Source organism: Petaurus breviceps, unplaced genomic scaffold (assembly GCF_028583685.1).
Source record: "Petaurus breviceps papuanus isolate PSGF00001 unplaced genomic scaffold, PetGlider_PUasm1.0 207, whole genome shotgun sequence".
Lineage (NCBI taxonomy): Eukaryota > Metazoa > Chordata > Mammalia > Diprotodontia > Petauridae > Petaurus > Petaurus breviceps.
This window is the reverse complement of record NW_027185850.1, coordinates 19300568-19310884: the sequence shown is the minus strand read 5'-3', so window position 1 is coordinate 19310884 and position 10317 is coordinate 19300568. Positions and strand designations below refer to the sequence as shown.

General features: G+C 40.9%; 1 protein-coding gene across 1 annotated transcript in view; it reads left to right on the top strand.

The window, feature by feature from the left end:
- LOC138164806 (complement component C8 alpha chain-like) overlaps positions 1–10317 on the top strand; it is a 105845-nt gene that overhangs the window by 68753 nt on the left and 26775 nt on the right. The window lies entirely within an intron of this gene.

Below are 10317 nucleotides of genomic sequence, written 5' to 3'. Positions count from 1 at the left end.
TTTTCTTTTCTTTTCTTTTCTTTTCTTTTCTTTTCTTTTCTTTTCTTTTCTTTTCTTTTCTTTTCTTTTCTTTTCCTTTCTTTTCTTTTCTTTTCTTTTCTTTTCTTTTCTTTCCTTTCCTTTTCTTTTCTTTTTTTGCTTTTTGAAGGGGGGAAGGTAGGGCAATTGGGGTTGACTTGCCCAAGATTACACGGCTGATTTTTGTGTTAAGTGTCTGAGGTCAGATTTGAACTCAGGTCCTCCTGACTCCAGGGCCAATGCTCTATTCACTGTGCCACCTATCCACCCTACAAGTTTTTCTTGACATCAAGCCAAAATCTGCTTCTTTTATTGATCTTAAGTCTGTCCTCTGGGTCCAAGCAAAACAGGAATAATCTGTCTTGCATGTGACACATCTTTCCCAAGTTTTCTGCTTTCCATCCAGTCCAAATCCCTCCACTTCCTTCAATTGAGCCTCCGATGTCAAAGACTTAAATCAATTCACCAAGCTGGATGCTCTTTTGTGGATGGCCATAACTGTGTAATAAACCCAATGTCATCTACAATGCAGTATCAGGAGGGCCTCACCACCCTTACTCATCCCTGTCCAATTTGGCCTCCTTGAAGAATATCTTCATGAAGGTGACAAACACCTTTTCTATGCACATGTCTCCATGCATGCTTCCTTGCTTGGTATTAACAATCAGAAGCTCATGGAATAAAGGTAGCTCCATGATTATATCTTATGAACTAACTAGGGCATAAGAACTCCTTGGAGGAAGAGAAATTTGAAAGCTGTATTTTGTTCTACCAAGTCAAATGCTCTTAATAACCCTAGAAAAATGGTAAATGCAGTGAGATATTATGTTCTTTTCCTGAATGTGGGACAGTGGACAGGGTTCTGGATATGGAGACAGAAAAATATGGGCTCAGATTCCACTGCTGACATGGACTAGCTGTGGGAATTTAAGCAAGTATCTTAACTTTTCTCAGCCTCAGTTTCCATAGCTGTAAAATAAGGGTTTTGAACAGGATGATCTCTAAGGTCTTTTCCAGCTCTATAACTTTGATCTTAAGATCAATCACTCCATTAGGAAGCTGTGAAGATGTAGACTGCTGTGGATAATAATCAGTGAAAGCCTGCTTCTTCCTTTCTCATATTTTCATCAAGGATATTCTCAATCAAAGCATGTCTACATCATTCTCATAAAGATTTTATAGAGATGAAAAAGATGAGAACAAATTTATAGACTCACAGGTCAGTAGCTACTGACATTTTCTCTTGATTGTCTTTTAGGGGAAAAAGAATACTCTCCTTGATATTTTCCTACAAATGTTTGGTATCATTCTCTCCTTTGGATGTCTTGAAAATCAATTCTTTGATGATTCAGAAATGTACTGGTGACTTCTTCAACATATCCATGATTTGATCCAGACATTTTGCCTCACTTCATCTTCTTATAAACAATCTCTATTTCTTGAAGAAGATCAGAGGTATTAAAGTTGAAATATGTCAGTGCCACAAATGAAAATCCTTCTTGTTGAACTCAATGTGGTATGAAGCCTCAGTTTACTTCTTCAAGGAAAACTATGTGTAATTTCCTTCCATTTGCATGTATTTCTTGTACTTCTGGCTTCTGGTTTCATTTATAGCAAGGTTGTCAATATCCGTATACTTAACTTCCTGCAATAGTATGTCAACCGACTGGTGACTCAGTGGACAAGGATCTCACATTTACGGGATTAGCAATTAAATTTAAATGTATAGATATTCTCAAAACCATTCACTGTGCCTTCTACCCCCCTTCCCACTACTCTGTCACCTTCTTTGTAGAAATTCGAGGGACTGGCACATGACTGAGTACTCATTTGTATTCATGCTTTCAAGAGCCGCTGAAAGATTCACCACCTAGTACATTTCCCTTTTGGTAATGGATCTTTCCATACTTTATGACTCAAGTCTTTGAATGGTAGACCCAAATAGTTACCAGGACTATACTCAATCATTTAATTAATCAACTAGAAAACATTTATTAAGTACTGACTGTTTGCCAAGGCACTGTGCTTTTTCCTGGGGATACACGTGAAACAATCGACTTGTCTCTCCCATTAAAATGTAAAGTCTTTCAGAGTAGAGATAAGAGGGTGTACATTACAGCCATGTGGGATAGCCAGTGCAAGTTAATGGAGTTTAGAGGTGCAGTGCTGCACATGAGAAGAAAGATAGCCAGTTTGACTGAAACCCAGAACAGAGAAGAGTCATGTACAACAAATCTGGAAAGCTATTTGGTGCCAAGTTGTGAAAGGCTTTAAAAACTAAATAAGAAGAGTTTCTATTTGATTCCAGAAGCAATAGGATGCTGCTGGAGGTTACTGAATAAAGGAATGACATAGTCAGATCTGTGCTTAGAAAAAGTGCCGGCAGGACTTTGTAGAATAGTCTCGAGAGGTGAAGGACTTCAGTCAGGGAGAATGATTAGGAGGCTGGTGCAATAGTATAGATGGAAAGTGATGAGGACCTGGACTAGCGTGGGGTCTATGTAAGTGTAGAGAAATGTGATGTGAGATTCCATGAAGGCAGAAGTGGCCAGCTTTGGCGATTGATGGGATGTACAGAGTGAGGACTTGAGAATAATTCTGATGATTACAAACCTGAAAGCCAAGAAGGATGGTGGTGACTTTGATAAATATAGAGAAATTGGGGAGAATGAAATCTTTTGGGGGAATTATAATGAATGAAGGTTTGGGGAGATGCAATTTAAGGAACCAGCTTGATAAAACCTAATGGATCTTGCTCTCAGGTGGTACAGCCTCTGAGAACTTGGGTTGTCTTCATTTTGTGATCAGATATCAGAGCAGGTCTTTTCGGGAGATAAGTGAGATAATGAATCACACGGTGAGACTGGGAATTCAGATATTAGTAGCCCAGTTTTACAAATGAGGAAACTGATATTATAGTGCTTCAAAGTATAGAAAGTACTTCCTCACAACAGCCCTACGAAATAGGAAATGAGTGTATGTAGTCCAATTTTACAGATTGTTGGGAAGTTTTTTTCATTTTTAAACACAGTCTTAGACTTATCAGATTATTTGTTCACAGTCCTAAAGCCAGGAATTGGGCAGACCTGAATAGAGGCTGTCTGATTTCAAGCCTGATACTGTTTCCACTATCCTCTAATTGTACCCTTCCCTTGCCCCCCATACACAACACGATTGGTCATGCATGTCTGGAGTGTGGACTAAAGTTTTTAAAAAATCACTCATGCTCTCTTCTTGCTATTCAGACATGGGGTATGACTAATGAAGAGTCCAAAACAACCGAACAATGAAGATTTCCTAACACCACACCCAGAGCACTGTCCTTTTCAGCACCTAGCTTTTTAGTGCATTCTTGTTGATTGAATGCCTTTTGAGTGCCCTGTATAGACATATTGATATAGATAAAAATCAAATCTATTCATTAGAAAGATGGCCTGATTGCATGTGCAGGATGGATTGAAGGGGAAACTAACTGAGGGGGTGAGAAGTTTGTAGGGTTATTGAAGTGTTCTATACGAGTGATTGAATCTTGCTTCAACCATTCAAGTTGATGACTCAGTAATGACTCAATAATACTACTAATACTAGCTAGCTTTTGTGGAGTACTTTATATGTGCCATCTCATTTGATCCTCACAATAGCCCTGAAAGGGAGGTTGTATTATTATATCCATTTTATAGATGAGGAAACTGAGGTTAAAAAAAGGTAAATGATTTGATCAGAGTCACATATTAAGTGTCTGAGGAAGGATTTGAATTTAAGTTGTTCTGGCACCAAGTCCAACACTCCATTCATTTTGTAATTTGATTGTCTAGTAGAACTTCAAGTATCCCAAACACACTTAAGGGACAGATACTGGTAAAGTATTAACAATCAGTAAAACAGAATTTGCTAAGTGCTTACTATATCCTAAGCAGTGTGCTCTTCTCTGGAGATGTGAATACAAAAAGCAAAAAAAAAAAAAGGTCTCTGCTCTCGAGGAGGTTTCACTTTAGTGTGGAAAACAATGCACAAGGGGAAGCAGTGATCATGAAGGACTATTACTAATGATCAAAAACTTATGAGGAGGGCAGAATGGTAAGTGTGGCTAAAGGAGAATAGATTGATACAACCCATCCAGGAACAATGACCAATTTAACTGGATCAGGGTTCATGGTTTCAGAACTACTGGGAGAGGAAGGGATAGAAAAAAGTGGCAAGAGAGATGGCAAGAAGAGATGACAGAAGAGTTGGGATTGAAATGCATGTCCAAGTCTCCCAATCAGGAGAATGAGGTGGCAAGAAAAATTTTCTCTAGGATAGGGGAATTTTTCATTCATGGTCAAATAATATTATGACAGTAGTTGCCTACTCTACCCACTTTTAAGACCAATCCTGCCTCTCTCTAGGCTGCCACTAGTACCACCCCTATGAGTGGCCAACCTCTACCAGGACATAAAGAGAATCTTTGTTCTCTTAGGCAGAGGTAAGTCTTTACTTAGCCAGAGTCTTTACTTTGCCATTAGCTAACTAGCTGTGTGACCTGGGGCAAGTTACTTCTTTCTAGGATCAAATTTACTTGCCTTCTAAATGAAGGAGTTGAATTGGATGATTTCCATGGTCCTTTTTGGTCCTAATATTCCATGTTATAACATTCTGCATCATAAGTCTCTGAAGGATCTGACATTCTCTGTCCTAAAGTCCCCTCCAAGCTCTGACATTCCCTGTCCTGAGATACGTTATAATGGAAATTCTCTGTTCTCAGATGCCTTTGAACCCTAACGTTCTTTCTACTAACATGCTTTGCTCCAAAGTCCATCCTATCTCTCACCCACTCTGTACCAATCAAGTGTGGGCTCTATGATGTTTGTTTGAACTGACAGCATATTATAGCCTATCCACCGACCTTTTGTGAACCTAATTACCCAGCAGAAGACTCCTAACTCAATAATCAGCTGTTAAGAACTTTAATTCAGAGACACTCCACTACACCACTCACCTCAGTAATCACTCGAGTTTCTGCCAGGGAACACATCTCACTCACTTTTGTTTATAACTGTTGAAATATTTTTAATCAAAATAATTAAATATGCTAAGTTTCCCTCAATTAGTAATACATTAAAAATTAAAAGTGCTTAAATGAAGGCTGGCAGAAAAAAAAGCCCTTTGCCTGGAGCTGAGTGCTGGTACTTAACCAGTTCCCTCCTCCTTGGAGCCGAGTGTCTCTCAGATCTGATTAAGGCACTTCAGAATGGTATTTTTTCTCATCCAGGATTTTTCTGAACAATAACACAAAACATTTTCGTGCTTTTATGGATCTACCCAGCAGCCCCTGGCATGAGGGAAGGCGAGGGAGCTTGGGAGCTTTCTCAGCCGATGAGCGATGTGACCTTAAGCAAGCTCTCACCTCTCTCTGGGCCTTCATTTCGAGATCTATCAAATGGGGAGATCCAATGAAGTGTTCTCAAATGTATCATCTAGCTTCCCAATTGTGTGGTACTCTACAAAAGGGGAAGTGTGATAGAAACATCAGCAGCAGCAGCCTTGCCGTTAGGAGAGCAGAGAGAAATGTTCTTAGCTAAGAGACGGTGGGGAAGTGACTATCTCTATCTCTACAATTTCCTCATTTATAAAATGGGGAGAATGACAGTTTTTCTTTCCAGAATTTCGTTCTTTTTAGTTTTCAACACTCATTTCCACAAGACTTTGAGTTCCAAATTTTCTCCTATCTATCTGTACTCCCCACCCTAAGATGGCAAGCATACTGAACACCCCTTTCCCCAGTCTGTCCTCTCATATATCCCCCCATCCTCTTTGTAGAGTAAGGTGGATTTCCGTACCCCACTGCCTGTATAGGATAACAATATTTGAAAGTACCTACCTCACAGGGGTCCATACTCTATCGGCAATCTCACCAACTCCCATGGATTCATCTTTACTCACATGTCTCCCAAACAAATGACCAGCTTAGATAATTAAGTATCTATTAAGTACTAGGCACTGGGAAAAGGGGAGCAGCTGGATGGCTCAGCGATTGAGTGCTGGCCCTGGAATCAGGAAGACCTGAGTTCAAATCTATCCTCATATACTTGCTAGCTGTGTGACCCTGGGTAAGTCACTTAACCCTATTTGCCTCCATTTTTTTTTCATCTGGAGAGAGCAATGGCAAACCATTCCAGTGTCTCTACCAAGAAAACTCAAACGGGGTCACAAAGGATTGGACATGAGTAAAAAATAAGTGAACAACCGTGAAAAAGACTAGGGATAAAAATACAAAGGTGAGACAGGATCCATTCTCATTGAATTTATATTCTACTAGGGGAAGACATTTTCACACATAAATTCACGATACATGAACAATACACTGCGATGGTGAGGAGGTCTCTGGCAGCTCAGGGAATTGGGAAAGTAGGTGGTAACTGAACTGAAACTTGAAAGAAGCTTGGGGCTTGAAGAGGCAGAGATGGGGAGAGAATTCCAGGCATAGGGGATGGCCTAGATTTAGGTGGAAGAAGGGACATGTGTACTAAAAGCGTCAAGCGGGTCACTGGCTGGGAGTGTTAACTGTGTGAGAAGGAGCAGTTTGAAATTATTCTAGAAAGACAGGGAAAGAGCTTAGCTCAAAAAGGCCATGGGCCTCTCCTATCCATCCAGGGCAATCACCAGTCGTCTCGACCTTTCTCTTGGCACTGGACTCTGATGACTCTGGAGGAGAGAGTGAGGTTGCTGACTTCGCACAGCTCTGCCTCACTTTAACCCAATTCACTTGCAGGTTAAGACATCACCCACCTGATGGCATTGGTCCCCTTTGAGAATGAAGGAAGGAGAACAGCAACAGATAGGTTTGAACCACACTGTGAAGGGCATTGATAACAAACAGAAAAGTTTGTATTTCAGTGTGAGGCAGTAGGACACCCAGCTCTCCACATCAAGCACTCTTCTCTATCCCTACTATCTAGGTCGCTGCTAAATCTCTCTACTTGGGCAAACAAGGTAAAGTGACTTGCCCAGGGTCACATGAGTAGTGAGTGTCTCAGGCTGGACTGGAACTCAGGAAGAGGAGTCTTCCTAATTTGAGGCCCAGTGTTCTGTGCCCTGTGATGCCCCCCTAGCTGCCTTCAGTCTCCTCCCAACTCTCTGCATTGACCTTAGGATAAAGTACAAGCCCCTTTTTGGCATCTCAAGCCCTTCACAGTTTGGCTCCAGATTTTCTGTCCAGCCTGATCATACATTTCTTCCCAGTCATGGACTCTGTGCTCAAGTCAAACTGCACTATTTGTTTTTTCCTATACATGAAAACCATCTCCCACTTCCAGGTCTTGGTATATTATCTGTTACCTATATCTATAATGCTCTCCTTCTCTTTACTTCTTGGAGTCTCCTCAAGACTAAAATGAAATATACTTTCCAAGAGTCCTTTCCTGATTCCATGAGTTGTTAGGGACTCACCAGACCGCTTAGTATATATTTGGTCTCTATCCTATATTTGGTCATTTGAGAATGTGTTACATACCTTCCCTCACTCCAGTAGAAGGGAGAGGGCCAGGGGTTTTCTCAATTTTGTATTTTTATCCCCACTTCTAGCATAGATGCTCAATCAATGCTTGATGATGGATTGAAGTTGAAACGAGATAATATATTAAAATACTTTTGTTAAGGGGTAGCTAGGTGATGCAATTGATAGGTTACCAGGCCTGGTATCAGGAGGACCTGAGTTCAAATGTGACCTCAGATGCTTCTTACTAGCTGTGTTACTCCAGGAAAATCATTTAGCTTTGTTTATCTCAGTTCCCTCGTATGTCACATGAGCTGGAGAAATGGCAAACCACTTCAATGTATTTGACAAGAAAACCTCAAAGGGAGTCTTCAGGAGCCAGACATGAGTGAAACAACAAATTTTGTTAGGCATTAACTATATGTCAGACACAAGGGCAGGTGACCAAAATGAAACAGGCCCTGCCCTCAAGGAGCTTACATTCTATAAGAGATAATATTTTCTCATTCATAGAACAAAGGAATGGAACCAAATGATCTTCATTTTCCCTTTCAGATCTATCCCTCCATGATTCTAACCCCCCTCATGTTACAGATGCTGAAACTATGGCCCAGAAAGGGTAAGGGGCTCCCCCAAAGTCACACAAATAGTAAGTGGCCAGATCTTGGGCTGAAACTTAGGTTTTCTGATACTAAATTCAATACTATTTCCACTACGCCATGGAAGACTTGAACTCAGAGCAAGGAGATCTGGATTGTCTTCCTGGTGTTGGAACAGCCTAGCTGAGCAACCTTGGGCAAGTCATTTCCTTGCTTTGGCTCCAGTTTTCTCCTCTCAAATTAGAAGGGTGAACTTAGTAACCTCCATGACTCCTCACAATCTAGGAGTCACACTGCTCATAAGTGTCTGATATGGGATTCAAACCCAGTTTTTCCTGACTCCAATGCACCACACAATACTACCTCTCAATTTCCATTGGTTGTTCCCACTCCTTTTCTCAAACCTGAATCAAACAAATCTAATCCTACTTTCAAATGAAATCATTCAGTTCCTTGAATATCCCCCTCATGTTTCTGCAGAAGTTCTCTCTTCTCTAACTTAAATATCCCTAATTCATACAGCTGGTTATCGTATACGATAATATTGAGTCCTGCAAAAAATCATTCTGGAGAGTAATTCAACCATTTTGGCATAAGAGTATAAAGGCTGCTATTTTGGGTCAGTAAGTCAGTCAGTCAACAAACATTTACTAATGCTTACTAATGTTCAGTCAACAAGCATTTACCATGGTGAGTGCTGGAGATTAAATTAAAAGGCACAGAGTTCCTGCCCTCAAAGTGCTTACAGTCAAATGGAGGAGATAACAGATAAAAATCTGTGTGCATATAAATTATATACCCGGTAGATATAAGGTAATCTTTGGGGGAAGCAGAGCCAGGAATGGCCTCCTGCAAGAGGTGGGGTTTAAGTTAAGTCCTGAAGAAGGCAAGTGAAGGTGAGAGCCAGAGGTGAGGAGGGAGAGTGTTCCAGGCTCAGAGCACAGCCACGGCAAAAGTATGGAGTCAGGAAATGAAATGTGGTGTTCGAGGAAGAGATGGTAGAGTTGGATTCTAGAACATGGGGAAGAGAGCAAAATATAGAAAAGATGGAAAGTGAGGAACAGGGGACAATTCACAAAAGGATTTCTATTTCTTCCTGGAGGTAGTAGGGAGCTCCTTGGATTTATTGAGCAGGAATTACTCATGGGCAGATGTGTACTTTTGATAGATCACTTTGGCAGCTGAGTGGACGATAGATCGGAATGGAGGGAAACCTGAAGCAGGAAAAACCATTAAAAAACGATTGCCTACCCCCTTCCTGACAGAGAGAATGATGCCAAGATGCAGAAGGAGACATACATTATCAGACACAGCCAATCTGGGAATGTGCTTTTCTTGATGGCACATATTTGTATAAATGGTTTAATTTTTCCTTTTTCAAAACAATGGGGGTTCAGGGAGGAGTTGTGATGGGTAGCCAAAAGAGAAGAGAAAGAAAGCCATTGCTGCATTTCAAAAGGCTGTTAATTTAGTAAAGAGAAAAAAAATGTCATAGACAAGACAGGAAGCCTGGAAGAATTACAAACAGAAGACTTTTGAACATTATATGTTTGATTTTGAACATTTTTAAAAAGTGAACTCTATATAATAGTTACACAGTTTTCTGTCAGTCTTTCCCCCCTTTTCTTTGTTCTATTATAAATGGGAAAATGCCCACTTTGATGTTTAAGTTTAAAATAAAAAAGGACTATTTCAAGAGTCCAGTTTAACCCTAACCCTAAATGAACACTGAGGTTTTGGTCTAGGTGCCTTGGAGAATGGTGGTGCCCCTGAGGGTACCAGAGATGTTAGGAAGAGGTTCCACCTCATGGTGCATCGAGTGCAATGAGAATATAGTTGCTAAGAGAGAGTCCTCGAAATGGGCCTGTTTATCCCTGAAGACAGGCATAAAATCCATGTTCCCCATAGTTTCTTTTGTTTTCAAGTAATATGACTCATTTATGCCAGATGATCTCTCCTCTTCTACCTTACTCTCCCTTTTCCTTTTCTTCTCCTCATTCTCTATCTCCCTCTCTCTCTCTTTCCCTCTCTCTCCTTTCCTCCCTCCCTCTTTCCCTCCCTGTCTCTCTCTTTCCATCCCTCCCTCCCTCCCTCTCTCTCTTTCCCTCCATCCCTCCCTCCCTGTCTCCCTCCCTCTCTTTCTCCCCCTCCTTCCCTTCCTCTCTGTCTCTTTCTCTCATCCTCTCTCTCTCTCTCTCTCTCTCTCTCTCTCTCTCTCTCTCTCTC